Raw genomic sequence first — 13,633 nt, 5'->3', positions numbered from 1 at the left:
AAAATGGCTGGACAGAGCTTCCTTGCCCCTTCCACCATGTGAGAACAGGTGAAAAGAGAGTGTCTATGATTCAGTAACCTCTCACCAGACACCACACCTGCCAGCTCCATGATCTTAGACATCCCAGCCTCCAGAGCTGTGAGAAATAAATTTTTGTTGTTTATAAGCCACCCAGTCTGTGGTATTTTGTTAAAGCAGCCCAAAATGGACCAAGACATCTGCTACTCTGTTTATTTGAAATTATTAACCTGGTTAAAGATAGCCCACAATGTCACTAGATAGATATATCTAAAATTTAAATCTATGTTTACTTTCATGCATTAAAAGCACCTCCCTGCTGCCTATAACATAAAGACTAAGTTTTTTCGGCATGGCCCATAAAACAGTCCTGGTTCTGAGCTTTATGTGCCTTTTCAACAAACTCTCTGCTTATGTCCTGCTTACTGCTCTAAACTCCAGCATCAAATAACACATCAAATAACCCGTGCCGTCCATCCATCCTGAACGCCCTGCCACCTCCCACTGTCCTCCCACTTTAGCTCAAATCATTCCAACTCATCTTTTATGATTTCAGTAGCAGATCGTCTCCTTCGGGAAAACTCCTAAGTCCGTAAAATTGGATTCAGTGGCCTTTTGCCCTAACAGTACTGCTCTCCAAGTATCTCAAGCTCCCCTACATTTCCCAACACCCAGGGCAGTCTGGGGTGCCATCTGGCTAGTTCCCAACAAAGGGTTATGAACAGAAGTGATCTGTGTTTAAGCTAATGCACTTATTTCCTATGCCAATGTTATCCTGGTTGCCCAGGATAGATGCCCAGAACCAAAGTGGACTAGTATGAGTGAGAAATTCCTGCTGCATTAAACCACTGACACTTTCTTTGTTCTTTAAGGATAAATCTATTTGATCCTGATAGAAATTGATAGCAGGAAGAGCGCTGGCTGCAGTAATAAATAAATAAATAGCCCTAAGATCTGTGGCACTGAAATCATGGTTGTGCCAGGGATAAAGGAGAGGGATGTGGAAGCTGGAGAAGAGATGTCATGCAGTTGATGAGATGCTGGGCAGAGCTCTTGCCTCTGGGTGAAACGTGTGATAACTTGCCAGGCCAACTGCATGTGTAATGAGCTTCTGGATTGTAAGACCAAATACAAATTAAAATTAAGAGACTTCATTCTCTGTTGAAGATGGGCGGAAAGAATGCTCTCCCCTCCCTTTTTCTTTGAACACTTACTTTAGAAAATGTAAATTTGCAAGTACTTTCTTCTATTTGAAATGCATGTAAATCCTTCTGAAAATGAAATAGGTCTTTTGTCAGCTTTAAGAACCAGGAGTGCCCTTCTCTCTCTCGGGGACTCAGGAACCACCTCTTAAACATGAAAGGAGAGAGCGCCCCTAACCCCCAGGTTCTGTGGGAGAGTAGGAGCCTAACATCAGTGGTGCTTGGCTCCAGATTGCAAAACTGCCTCCTGTCGTAAAGGTGTGAGAAGTTTGTTTTTCCTCCAGATAAAACCAATTCGCTAACCTAGGTGGTCACTCCGATTACCAGGTGAATCTAGGATGACCTCTGTGGCAAATGCTGCTGTCAAATCCTCTTACTTGTGATCAGTTATTGTTTATCTTGAGAACATGTACATAGTGGGTTATGTCTGCTTGTGACGATAAAAAGGGCGAGATGTCTTTTTCTTTGCAGTCTCTTAGCAGATTGCCTGTGATGTGCATCACATTCTGGTTTAATATGAATAAGATAGCAAGAGTATTTTCTTTCTCTATTACTTTTGTGGAGAGGATTTCTAGATTGGAAGAAGATTTTGTTTTTAATTGTATTTCCCAACAACACCTAGGGGAAGACGTTAGAAAACAAAATGTTTGCTGGCTCGCAAGATACTGCAAAGAAAGGATCTCAGGGAAAACTTGAGAACTTGCAAGCAAAAATGAAAGGGATTTGAAAAAAAATCAGAACCCTGCAAAATTGGAAAAGATAAGTATGTTGAGTCACCAAAGAGTAAGGAGATAAAATTAAGAAAGTCTTTTAAGTGACAAAAATAAGTTAAAACAGCCTCAAGAAAAAGAATAGGAGTATAGTCTCCACATTTATTGCTAAAACCTCTCAATTGATAAAGGTGTTCGAGGTAAAAGGCAGCTTAAGAGTATGGTGCCTAGGATAATCTTTTAATTATAAAAGATGACTGAGGGTAAAGGATTGATTGAGTGGTGCTCCTACAGAACTTGACAAAGTCAAGGTAGCACCTTTAAACCAAAAGAGAGAGGTTTGGGGAAGAGGAAACAAAATATTATAGCAAATCTGAGAAGTACGTCTTAAAAAAAAAAATCCAAAATGGTGAGTACAGAATTAGGGTCAAGGATCACTGTTAACCCTTAGTTAGGGTAAGGAACCTCAGGTTACCTGGTGAGCAGCATTTCAGAATGACCAGGGCCAGTCCTGCCTTCCGCGTGTCTCCTGTTCCCTCTCTGCTTAAAGGGGAGTGTTTGCAGTGCTGGGCTTCCTGACCCTCTTGAACCACTGTTCATTAGGTGGGGAAAAGCAGAAAAATTCTTTTTAGATCATTCTTTTGGAATCAAGAGAAGTCACATCGGGAACTGATGTAGATACTGTTGCATATCACCTGCAGATTCTGGACCTGGAGCTGGAATCAAGGGCTGGATGAATTGCTTTTCAGTTTGTCTCCTTTAGGGAAGGGTTGAGTGGGTAGGAAGAAGAGAGGAAAGGGATCTTTGCTGACCAGAAGTGATGACTGTGGCAGAGACACTCGTGCTTACCAAGCAGTCCACCTCCTCCCCTGTATTTACCTTTCCCTTTGCAATCAGGTGGGCCACGTGAGAAGAGTTCTGGACAAGGGGCTAATGTGCATTGCCTCTGTGCCAGAGTATTTGAATGTCTTGTGTTAGTCAACTTGGGCTGTCATAACAAAATACCATAGAATGGGAGACTTAAACAACAGAAATTTATTTCTCGCAGTTCTGGAGGCTGAGAAGTCCAAGATCAAGGTGCTGGCTGAGTGGTTCCTTGTGAGGGCTCTCTTCTTGGTTTGCAGACAGCCACATTCTCACTGTGCCCTCACATGGTGGAAAGGGAGTGAGAGGAAGCAAGTTTCCTGTGTCTCTTGTTATGAGTACACCAATCCTATTGGATCAGAGCCCCGTTCTTATGCCTCATTTAACCTTAATTACCTCAGAAAGGCCCTTTCTGCAAATATAGTCGTATTGGGGTTCGAGGCTTCAATATATAAACTGGGGGGGGGGGGGTGTACAATTTAGTCCAGAGCATGCCTGTTGAAGAATTTTCCAACCCTTTCACCCACTGTGCAACTGAAGTGGTCTATTGCTGAAATGTCTTAGCCACAAGATTGCAGGAGCCTGGCTTTCTGAATCCAGTTTGCCCTGGTGATTTGCCCAGACACGTATCAGACATAGCTTGAGTGAGAAATAAACATTTGTTGTGATAAGCCATTGAGGTTTGAAGTTACCTTTATTATTTTTTTAATTACACAGCATAAGTGAACTAATTTTCCTAATCCATAACCTTTTTGTGATTTCAGTACCTACTCTCTAAATCTCTTTTATTACAATTCCTACTTTATATTATAACCATTGGTCCATCTGTCTCTCCAAGTACCCTATGAGCTCATTAAAGACAGGGATTATTTAGTCATCTCTATTTCTCTAAAACATCATGGTATTTGACAAATGATTGAAAGTATCTCAGAATTAATGGGATTTTCAATGTCACAAAAAGATTTAAATTATCATGTTCCATTGAGTTTTAATTATGTATTATAGGGAATAAGAAAGGCCTTTTCCTTGAAAAATTTGCATCACGGATATATGTGATGTTAAAAAGTCCTATGTCTGTATAAACTTTTCCTTTAATTCCAGAGAATTAATACTAAGACAAAGCCTTTGAGGAACTTAGTGTCTTTTGTGTGTGTGCCTGATTTGGTAAATCTCTTTGCTACTACAACACTGAGACTAATTTTTTCCCCTAGGATAAAGCATTAATTAAATGACTTAGGAAACCATTCTTATCAAGAAATGGAGGCTCTGATCTTAATTTTTGCTCCGTTAACTTTAAGGTTCAGTACATTTTTATTGAACCCATACATACTTTAATGTGAATTGCTTTTCATTAATTGGTCTATAGGGATTCCAATGACAGTTTTGGACTTCCTTTTAGGTTTTTTACTTCTCCTTCAAAAAGTTTCTAAACTTTAGTAATTGTCATTAAATCAAGGAATGATTGCTGGAATCAAGAGGATGAGAATCAATGGAAAGAGATGGAAGTTCTGGTTTGATCTCCTCCTTGGATGTGGCAGGTCTCCACCTCCACCAATGAGACTTACATCTCACAGGAGACTAATCCAGGCTGGCTTTTTTAGAACAGTTGAACCATTTGTTTATTAATGACTGATTGATTCATTCAAAAGATGCACATATTTTCACATGTCTGGAATTGAGATCTATGTTGTTACTATTATGGCATTTACATTGAATGGCATCATTTGATGGTGGCCACCAGGTGGTGCTAGCAATGTAGTTGCCATTACCTGCAGGCACACAGCCTTGGTCATTGATGCCAGTGTTTTCATCCCTTCAATAGAAGCTACATGTAATGTTAGTGCTTCACTTCTTGAGTTTAATTATATTTCAGTTCAATGTCAACTCTTCAATGTTTCACTCAGGAAACATTTTAGGACCATTTGAGAAAAACAAAACTTATTGTGAACACCTTCTTGTAGATATTCACCAGCCAGCATAAAACTTGTAGAATGGGTGTCAGTGGTTTAGAAGAAAATTTTAAAGTCAAAAGCAGCATACTCTTTAATAAAGAACTGTGTACCACTAATACTCCTGATGGCAAATGAAATAATATTTTGTGAAAAAAGAAAAACAAAGGACATTGGTAATTCTGGATTGATTCAGAAGAGTTGGACTCTGTATGTGCAAAGGATTTAGAAATTCCTTAGTTAACTTATTTTACTTATAGTTTCTTTTTATGCATATATAAAAGTAACATATAATAATCTATGACAAGTGAGCCTGTCATATAATACATACATTTTTTAAGAGATTAAAAAAAACTTTGTATAAGAACATAACTGTGATACATAAAATTGGGTGAGTCTTATAATCCTTGGTGTTTTATATTTGACAAAATATGGTAGTTATTGTGTTCATATTATATGCCAGGCATTGTTTAGGTGCTTGGATGACTCAGAGAACAAAGGTCTCTGCCTTCATGATGCTTATAGGTTGTTGAGGCAGGACAATAACAAAATAGGCACATTAGGATAAACATAAATAATATATCAGGTGTTGATGAGTGTTATGGAGAAAACAGAACATAGTAAAGGTATAGGCACGATGGGGATGGATGCTATTTGATAGAGTTGGTCAAACAAGACATCTTATTTCAGGTGATATTCCCATAGATACCTAAAGGAAGTGAGGAAGAAGCTTTGTAGGTGGTTATTTGAGAAATAACACTCTTGGAAGAGGGAATATCAAGCCCAAAGACCCAGCCAGGGACAGTACTGCGCTTTGTATTTAAAGAGCAGAAAGCATGGCCAGAGCAGAGTGAGTGTGGAAGGTTTAGGAGGTGACACCAGACAAATGCTTTGGGCCCGACTAAGTAGCATCCTTTGAGGCTTATTGAGGACTTTAGGTTTTACTTTGATTGGATTCGGAAGCCATTGGGATACTTAGATCAGCATGATGCAACCTCAGTTATATTATAAAAGAGATTTACTCCAGATGTCGTATGGAGACCAGACTGTAGGGAAGTAATGATGAAAGCAAGGAAAACAGTTAGGATCCTGTTACAATATCCAGACAAGTGATGATGGACCAAAGTTTAGCAGGGGAGAAGAGGATAAACTATCAAATTTAAAGTTAGAGTCTGAATAGTTGTGGAATGTGAAAAAAAAAAACATATGAATTAACCATGACTTTGAGAATTGGACCAAGCAACCAGAAAAATATAGATGCCATTTACTGTAATGTAGAATAGTGAAAGAGTGAAAGATTGGGTTGAAAATCCAGTTTGTTTTCTGACATGGTAAGTTTGAGATATCTCGTGGACAACCAAGTGGAATTTCAGAAGGTGGGTGCATATATGTATCTGGATATCAGGGAAGAGTCACCAGCAAGTGGATTGCTTTTCAGTTATATACCTGAATGCCTCACTTATGAGAAGAGAAGATACAAACATCCATTACTTGCTCCTGGGCAAAAATGCTTCAAGAAGTAGATAATATTAACCATGTTAAGTACTACAGAGAAGATGAGTAAGATGAAGCTTGAGAAGCAACATGCTGATTTTGCAAATCAGAGGCCACCGATGGCCTTGAAAAGAGCTGTTTCAGTGGAGTCATGGGGACAAAAGACTGGAGTGAGTTCAAGAGACAGAGTGAGAGGAGAGAAATCAGAATCAGCAAGGATGATGACTCAAGAAATTTTATTGTGAAGATAACAGAAATAGAGAAGTAGCTGGAAAACAATGTGAGGTTAAACTTTGTTTTGAAGATGAGCTATATTAAAAAACATTTGCATGCAGACAGGAGTCATACTGTACAGAGGAAAAAAATGAAAAAGCAGAAGAAAGAGGGAAACATCACTAATCAATGTCCTTGAGTTGATGAGAGGAAATGGGATCTAGTGAACAAGTGAGCAGCTACAGTAAATATATGTATGTATGTATGTATATATGTATGTATGTATGTATTTTAAACAGGAAGGTATAATGGAGGATGATATAAATGGAGGCAGGCATTTGGGGCTCATGATAGAGGCATGTGGAAGTTGTCTTCTGATAGTTTCTCTTTTCTTGGTGAAATACGAAGCAAGGTAACTGACCGTGAGGCTAGAGGAAAAAGGTATTCAATATTTGATGCAAGAGAAGGTATAATATGGCTGTTGGAGTGAGTAAACCCACCACAGAAGTAGAGTAAGATGGCCAGTTAACACCAAAGTAGAGTTCTTGTAACCGCCAGCCAAATCTGTGGCCTCATCCATTTTCCTCAGCTCCTGGCTCAGCCCACGGTGCTACTTCCAGACTGTCCCAGGCTTCTGCCCTTCAGATCTGCAGTGGGGCTCAGGGCCTCTCTGCACCCCACAGGCGAGCCAGGCAGTGCTTAGGTTCCTGTACTTGCCCACTTCAGACACCCATGTCTGCCATTGTGCCTGTTCTGCCCTCGGAGTGGCTGTACGTGGGGATTGTGAGGCTTCTTCGAGGCGGCTGCAGCCTGCCTCCACTGTGCTCCTATTTATAATGTTCCCAGCCTCCCCAAATACCTGAACATTTCTGAAGTGTCCCCCTCCCTCCAGCACACATCCTTGGTTCCCGTCATTTTATACTCGCTAGGATCCTTCTTACTTTTACATCTGTCCATGCCGTCTTGTCTACCTGGAATAGTCCTCCCCTTACCCCACCCCTCACATCACACACACACACAAACACACACACACACACACACACACGTTCAACCTTCCTTAACTTAGATGCTCCTGTAGTGACGTATACAGAACCTCTACGCTGTAGCACTGAACACACTGATTGGCAAAGCCCTACACACCTCGTCAGACTCCACGCGGCCCTAGGAGTCCTTTAAGAGGAGACGTTTTTCTAGCAACCTCCCTGGTGTCTGCCATAGAAGTCTGTGAAATGAGTGACAGGACACACGAGTGAGGGAGACTGCCAGCCCTAGAGGAACTGGGCAGTGTCGTGTGCAAGACCCCGAAGCCCAGCACCAGTTCTAAGATTCTCTTGATCACTCAGGTTAAGCAGGAAAAAATAAATAAGTCTCTTAGGCTGTTTCTACTCTAATGAGACAGCATAGATAATACCAACAATTATGCTACTTTATGAGGCAGAGCCATGAGAACAAAACCTCAGAAATTATTTCCAACTGTCAGGTATTTTCTTCACTTAATAGGAATGAAGGATCCTGTTATAACAAAATCTGAGAATGAAGCAGCATCATAAATCAGGAGAAAAGTTAAAGATGAGGGAATAGTATTATTTTTCATTTCTTTTGTGTCTAAGGTGTCTATGACTTAAATAACAAGTGTATTAGTCTCCAGATACAGTCAAAACATATTCCTGTTTCCTAAAGTGAGGGCGATTTTGGCAGGAATGAAACACGTTCCTGTGTCATCCTTTCCTAATTACACTTCCCATGGTGTGAGAGATTTCTTATGCATCTCTCCCCTCCCCCCTTCTTCCTTCCCCCTCCCCCTTCCTCTACTCTCCAGACGTCCCTCTTCCCCCCTCTTGCCCACTCCTCTTCACCCCTCCCCTTTTGCTCCTTTCTCTTCCTTCTTTTTAATAAATATTATCTACTTTGGCATCTGTTTTGCTTTCCTTGTCTCCTTTCTACCTGACAAATCCTGATCCAGTCCCTCCAAAATGTCAAACTTTCTCCAAGCTTCCCTCCTAAAACTACTTAAACTTTCATGTGAAATAGACCTCCTAAAAATCCCTGAAGCAGAAGAATGTGTAACATCAATTTATACATGAAGCCACAAGGCCCTAAATTGAAGTTTAAGTCTACTGACTTTAAGAAGAATAAAAAACTTTCAGAAAAAAAATTCACTTTCTTTTTTTTTTCAGTTAGTTTATATTGTGGTACAGTATACATAACATAAAATTTACAATATTACCATTTTATTAAAGATATTTTTACAGCAATTTTATGTTCACAGCAAACCTACAGCAAAGATACAGAGATTTCATATATATCACCTGAACACACACATGCACAGACTACCCCATTTTCAACTGCCCCACCAGAGGGGTGCATTTGTTACAATTAATGAATCTACACTGACACACCATAATCACCCAGGATCCAGAGTTTACATTATGGTTCACTCTTAGTATTGTACATTCTATGGGTTTGGACAAATATACATGCATCCATCATTGTGGTGTCACCCAGAGAAGTTTCACTGCCCTAAAAATGCTCTGTGTTCAGCCTATTCATCCCTCCCCACCCTTAATCTCTAATTACAACATTGATCTTCTTACCGTCTCTGTAGTTTTGCCTTTTCCAGAATGTCATATAGCTGGAAATATACCAGTATGTAGTCTTTTCAGAGTGGCTTATTTCACTTAGTAATATGCAATTTAAGGTTCTTCTGTGTTTTCTCATGGCTTGGTAGTTCATTTTTTTTTTAGTGCTAAATAATATTCCTTTGTCTGGATGTACCACAGTTTATTTATCCATTCACCTACTAAAGGACATCTTGTTAGATACCAAGTTTTGGCAATTATGAATAAAGCTGCTATAAGCATTCATATGCAGGTTGTTTTGTGGATATAAGTCTTCACATTTTGGGTAAATATCAAGGAGTGTGATTGCTGGCTTGTATGCTAAGAGTATGCTTAGTTTTGTAAGAAATCACCAAACTATCTTCCAAAATAGCTGTACCATTCAGCATTCCTGCCAGCAATGAATGGGAGTTCCTGTTGCTCCACATCTTCTCCAGTGTTTGGTGTTGTCAGTGTTCCGAATTTTGACCATTCCAACAGGTGTGTAGTGGTATCTCATTGTTGTTTTAATTTGCATTTCCTTGGTGATATGTGATGTGGAGCATCTTTCCATATTCCTATTTGCCATCTTAACTGGGTTGTTTGTTTTCATATTGTTGAGTTTTAAGAGTTCTTTTATATTTTAGGTAACTGTCCTTTATCAGATGTATCTTTTGCAAATATGATCTCCCAGTCCGTGGCTTGTCTTCTCATTCTCTTGACATGGTCTTTTTCAGAGCTGAAGGCTTTAATTTTAATGAAGTCCAGCTTATCAATTATTTATTTCATGTATCATGACTTTGGTACTGTATTTAAAATGCCCTCATTATACCCAAGGTCATCTAGGTTTTCTCTTAAAACGCCAAGGTTTTTAGGAGCTCTGTGCCAGGAACTAAGACTAAATATGTATTTCTTATTATAAATTACAATATCGCAATAGGACAACTCAAACTGGTATCATTTAAGAGGAGCAAAAAAATAAATGAATGGAGTCCCTGGGTTTATGATCTGATTTCCTTCAAGTCTATTTCCAAATAGATATTTTTAATTTACAAGTAGACTTAGCAGGAAATTAACACATAGAGAATTCATTACATTTGGACATAAATTTTAATAAATGATCTATGAACTAAATTATTTTTAACAACTGTATGTAAATAGTGATCTTTCAATCTCAGATAAAAGAATGATTTGATTTGAATATCTGTTACCTTTTTAAACATTAGAAGAGTCCACTATCATGAGAATTTTATTTTTCATATTGGTTAAAAACTAACCAATGAGCTTGTATATCCTCTGAGTCATTTCTTTTGAAAAACACTGTTTGAATTACAATTATTGGATATGGAAAATATACTGTTGTTACACTGTTTTTAATATGAAAATATATTTGCTCCTTGAAATTCTGAATAATCCATTTTCATTTGATGTTTGTCCAAGTGCTCCTTAAGGCTTCACATGTTTACTTTCCCATTCATTACTTGATGTGTTTTAATCGCTCATCAATATTGCCAAATATCAATTAATTTCATCCTATTTTGTAAAGGTTATGCTGAGTCAAGTAGAAAAGAAGATAGAATATCAGTTCATGTCAGAAATACTGGGAAACAAAGCTTTCTTGACTTTTAATCCTTTGTGGATACTATATACATATAGAATATATATATATTCTACCAAAGTCTTTAAGCATGCCAATTACCTTGCCATAAATGTGCATAGGAAGCTCACTTCTCCAGAAATTCACAATAAATGAAAATGCTAAGTATAGCACTGTTTTTTTTTCCTGATTCAATTATACAAATCGAAAACATGTTAAAGAATAGTGTTTTCAAAACACACCAAATTCGCCTTGAAATTAAAACTGTAATTGAGAAATTTAGAAATACTTTGCATGCCAGGTTATCGAGACTAAAATGTGTCAGTTACTCATCCATAAATGGTCACTGAGTCCCTACTCTTTGAAGGGATATACAGTATACCCAGCTCACAATCTATCCCTAGAATGATTAACCTGGTTTGGGGAAAGCATGACAAAGAGAGCTTGCTATGACTATAATTTAATAAGATCTAAAATTCATAAATATTTTTTGGTGAGTCAAGGAAGAAAAGATTTAGAAGTGTACAGGCAGCTAAGAAGTCAGAAAATGTTTATTTCTCTCATCATAACACAATAACATCAGAAAACTAATGCTGTCGTGGGTAGCATGGCCTGTAGAATGGGCATGGGAACTGAGGTAACATGGACATGAGCTAAAATTTTGATGCCATCACTTACTTAATGTGTAACTTGGGGACAAATTACTAACAGTTTTATATCTAAATTTCTATATTTTAAAGATAGAGGTTATAATATTTACTTTTGTATTATTGTGGCAATTAAAAAGGTACAGACATATGATAAGACGTTTAATAACTAGTAGCCTGCAGTAGACCCTGTACAAATGTTTATAGTTTTTTCCCCTCTACATTTTTTGTAAATTTTTATTTCTGCTTTACCTCTAACTAAAAATCTTTTATGGCATATTTCTTCTACTTATTTTACATGTTTTCCAGAGCTTCCTAATTATTGAATGCAATTCTTTTGGCATAAATATCATATTCTCCTACAGGCAGATTTACTGAGGTGCCTGTGATCTATGTCTTCAGGACCCCCTCTAATAACAGGAGCCTTTGCAACCTATTTGCATATGTGATGAATGATTTTCATCACTTTGTAGATGTACAGTATTTTTCTACTCTTCTTATTACAGTAAAATGACCTCCAAAATTCTATAAGCTTTGGGCCCCACAAAAACCTGGATCTATACCTGATCACTCTTGTATCTGTTGACTTATTTCACCAGTAAGGGCGCTGGATTTGTGTAAACATACCTACCTTTTCCATACCCCCCTCCTTTCCAAATGGAATTAATAAAACTCACTCCCAAGATGGTGGCCTGCGCTGGTGTCCTGGTTCCTCACCATGAATCATTGCTGCTTGGATCACATAGGAATTAAATTGCCCATCTTGGCCCTAAACTTCATCAGTACTCCAAGCAAAATGATTTTAAAAAGTTATAAGTTCAACAATGTATTCCACTGTGGAGAAAAGAGTTAAAGCTCCTCATCTGTGATCCATTTCTCTCCTGAGTAACACTAAAGGAATGTCCAGGGGACAGAAGGAAAGCAAGTGGTCCAGTATAGTCTTGAAAACATGCTGAGTGACCTCCTGGTAAATAGATTAAGGATATTGCTGGGAAGAGATTCCCTATCTACAGAATGCTCTTAGCGGATGCTCCTGGTTTAAGACTGCTCGTGGTAAACAGTCCTATGGTGGACTTATAAGGCAGTGCTCCCTAGAGAATGCTACCTAAACTAAATATTTGGGATATAAAATAAAGATATGTATTTCCTGACTCCCTGCTGGGTGTGCCTGTCGCGTACATCACTTAGAGAACTCACGTAATCTGAAGCAGGTAGTGCACATCAGCAGCAGAAGGAAGGTCCTGAGGAGCTCCTCTCGATGGGCCAGTCCTTTTCCTGCCTTGTCTGTACCTCTTGATTGGGGTAGAATTTGACATTCAGTAAAATCTCTTGACAGTCTGACCCTTTGGATTGGCTCATGCTCAATATGCTCACAGTTGGTTGACAGGGAATAAGTCAAATACATTCAGAAAGACATTATGATCCATTAATATTTCTTATAAATGAGTAATCCCTAAATGTAAATGTTTTTAGCAAATGTAAATATTTTAGTAAATATTTTTAGTCAAAAGAAAAAATAATAAATAAAAAAGACGTTTCAAATAGACGTTAATACCAGTATACCATCTTAGTTGGACACAAAGAACTGAGAAGGAGATTTTGCAGGGCAATTCATCTTATTAAATATTTAGGGATATTTTTATATGATAAATATTTTATGTATGCAGTGACATTCGCCAAAACATGATGAGAGTATTTGTCAACATATAAAGAACTTAGGTAAGTTGAATTATGCTTTCATTGGCTCACAGAATTACTCCAAGGGAAGAAGGATTTGATATGAATAATGTGTGTGACCAAGTTTTTATCTGACCAAGTTTGGCACCATGACGCTATAAATTTCTCACATTAAGGTCATGTAATGAAGTGGTTTAGGCTAGAATATGAAATCTCAGGCAATCGATTCTGGATTAAACTTCTCTTGTGCATCAACTCCTTTGAACGTCAGATCCTCATCTGAAAACTGGAGATTAATTTTGCCAAGGCCATAGGGTTGTTTTTAGAATTAAATGCAAAGGTGCTACTTATAAAGAAATTATCACAGTGTTTGACACGCAGTATACAGGAGCCCAGTTATTATTAATTAGACCTATTATGTCTTTTAAATTTTTAAGACAATATCTGAACTTAAAGGACCCTAGAGTTTTCTATTTTAAAAGAGAAATTAGAAATCAGATACCAGAGTGTTGCACATGCATGCTAATGAACAAGGTAGCATGTGGCCTCACAACTTTCCAAGCTGAAGGTGTCAGTCTCCCACCCCTCACACCCTGTTCTGAGTGGCAGAACTGTCAGTCAGGTGCATTGTTAACCACAGGGCTGGTGAGGAATGAGAAGCACAA

The 13,633-nt window shown here is 38.3% G+C and overlaps 1 protein-coding gene across 6 annotated transcripts in view; it reads left to right on the top strand.

Moving 5' to 3' along the window:
* The window catches only part of DOK6 (docking protein 6), a 417,153-nt gene that overhangs the window by 284,383 nt on the left and 119,137 nt on the right, over nt 1–13,633 (top strand). The window lies entirely within an intron of this gene.

The sequence above is a fragment of the Balaenoptera acutorostrata genome, chromosome 13, assembly GCF_949987535.1.
Source record: "Balaenoptera acutorostrata chromosome 13, mBalAcu1.1, whole genome shotgun sequence".
Classification (NCBI taxonomy): domain Eukaryota; kingdom Metazoa; phylum Chordata; class Mammalia; order Artiodactyla; family Balaenopteridae; genus Balaenoptera; species Balaenoptera acutorostrata.
Note: the sequence above shows the minus strand (reverse complement) of the source record. Positions and strands in the feature narration are given on the sequence as shown.